The sequence below is a fragment of the Cebus imitator genome, unplaced genomic scaffold (assembly GCF_001604975.1).
Source record: "Cebus imitator isolate Cc_AM_T3 unplaced genomic scaffold, Cebus_imitator-1.0 Scaffold500, whole genome shotgun sequence".
In the NCBI taxonomy this organism is placed as follows: Eukaryota; Metazoa; Chordata; class Mammalia; order Primates; family Cebidae; genus Cebus; species Cebus imitator.
Window position 1 is genome coordinate 1,154,468 of NW_016107815.1, and position 2,335 is coordinate 1,156,802.

Consider the following 2,335-nt stretch of genomic DNA (forward strand, 5'->3'; position numbering starts at 1 on the left):
CACATCTTTTCTTTAAAACTGTCAGATCATTTCAGTATTTCAAATCCGAGGAAAACAGCCTGCCTGCTGCTGTATTTGAAGTTGTAATGGTGTCAAAAAGTCACGACTGACTGACAGCCGTCAGTCCCAGAGGGGCTCATTAAATCATAAAAACTTGACAAGGAAATAATTGCGCATTGCCAGCAACTTGGCGCCTGTTTAGACGTTTTTATTTTCTTTCATTATTAGTCCCCACCATTACGTTCATTAACAAATTGCATTAAACAACTGTTAAGGGCTAATGATTTGTTTATCGCTTTTTTTATTATTATTATTTAAACATTAGCTGTGTCATGTGGTACCCCAGCAGCCTCTTGCCATCATCTGACTGAATATTTTTCCACTCCGAGCTCTGGGTACTGTTGGAATATGAAATAGATTATTCATTACTCTCCTCTTTGCCACTGATTTGGTTTCATGTAGCGTCTTCCACAGAGAAAGATGAAAACTTGTCAAAAATAGGTTATATCTTATTCGAAGGGGCAACAATAGCAGCAGGTACAGGCACACTTTAATATTTAATTAAGGTTGATGTTAACCCCTTTAAATGACTTTAGCTGTAAGTTATATTCAAATGCAGCAGAGAAAAATAATTGTTCTTAATTTGCAACCTGTTCAGCAGGCATTCTTCATGGAGCGAGCTGGAAATTTAGAGCAGAATTTTTAAATAATGAAATTTCCCATCATAAATATTTATAGCCGTTTGTCTACGTAGTGGAGAATTAACTAGAAGTGATGATTTCCTCATCCCTTTGGTTTGAACTGCTAGCCTAGCAGGGCACTCTATGCTTGGGAGTGAAGGTGGCTTTCCTGGGAGAAACATGTGTGTGGAGGGGAAGTTCAGAGCCAAGTTCTGTCGGTTGGTTGTGGTCAGCGCTGGTTTCAAAGGAACCACTGTGAGTCCCTGGACTTCAGGCCACTTGCCTTCCCCTTTGGCTGAGTGTGTGGTTGCAGGGCTGTGGGAAGGGGGGAGAGCCGGTAGAGACTTCTTAAAGGAAGATGTGTGTCCGGTCGGCTGGTTCGGGAGGGTGCGGTGGGAGACGCCTTGGTCGTCTCCGTGCAGTCAACTGGAGCTCATTACAGAGTTTCCCTAATATACAGCAGGGAGACACTTTGTTGGGATGCGCCTTCTGTCCTTTTTCCTTTCTGTGTCTTGCTATTGTTGAATGGCTCAGCTTTTCCACGGGCCATGAACTTGAAGGGCCAGGGAGGACAGAGCACCGTCATCCTCATCCTAAGTCGGAAGTTGGTGGCCTTCTCCATGCTGTGGCTGCTGTCTACGTCTGCTCACCCTGTTTGTTTGATGAGTTTATATAACCATGGAAGCCACCCTCAGAAACCTGGTTCATTGACACTTCAGAGCGGGGCTGTTGGGTCAATATCAGGGAATGTGGAGTTCCTTTCTCCCATCCCCAGCGGGACCCCGCCCCTTACATAGCTCCACCATGGGTGTGAGGGGAAGAGATGGTGCATGTTCCTTGCTCAGTGTAGCATCTCCCGGCATCACCCAGCCAAGGACAGATGGTTCTGCAAGAGCCATGGCATGGGAGGCACCCGCTTGGCAGGCATGAGCCAGGTGAGACCTGGCCTCAAGCCTCTTAGGTTACTATGGGTGTAGGAACAGCAGACATGCCAGGCTTTAGAGAGTCTCAAACCTCGATTTCAATCCAGGATAAATGAGCCACATGACAATCTGTGCCGCTTGGGATGGCCTTCACACCTCAACAGAAGAGGTACCCAGAGCCATTTTTCCGGAAGGAAGGAAGGAAGGAAGGAAGGAAGGAAGGCAGGCTGGCTCTGTGATGAGCCATCCCCAGTCCAACTCCCTGAGACTAGCTCAAACTCGACCTCACCCTGTGCTGCCCCCAGAGATATTCTAGTGGTTTCACTTTGCCTGCAACCCGTCAGACTCAGACCAGTGGCACCTGCCAGAGGCTGGCCACGTAATGCCAGCAGTCAGGTGGCTCTCAGACCAGATGCCAGCCTTTTTTAAACGGGGCAGGTGACTGCATAGACAGCTCAGAAAAGTTCTTGAAGCCACAAGTATTGCCCCCAGGATGGGTGAGAGCAGCCAGGCCCAGGCAGCAACTGGAGTTGGCAGTGACTGGAGCCAAGACTTCCTGAAAGGGGTGGCTGAGCCAGGGTGAGTGTCCAGTTGTGGAGGAGGGCAGACACAGGGAATGCCAAGACAGGTCCCATCTCTGCTGAGATTCCAGCTCATTAACAAGGAGCCGGCTTACCAGAGGCCAGCAGGGCAAAAGCAAGATGGCAGGACGGGGCAGATGTGTTGGGGGTT

General features: G+C 48.6%; 1 protein-coding gene across 2 annotated transcripts in view; it reads left to right on the forward strand.

Moving 5' to 3' along the window:
- Nucleotides 1-281, forward strand: part of VTI1A (vesicle transport through interaction with t-SNAREs 1A) — a 371,705-nt gene extending 371,424 nt beyond the window's left edge. For both annotated transcript variants that reach the window (XM_017513761.1, XM_017513756.2), the window contains exon 9: nt 1-281. This exon is cut by the window's left edge and continues 3,255 nt beyond it. The gene's annotated coding sequence lies outside the window, so the exon portion shown is untranslated.
- The last annotated feature ends 2,054 nt before the right edge of the window (nt 282-2,335 follow it).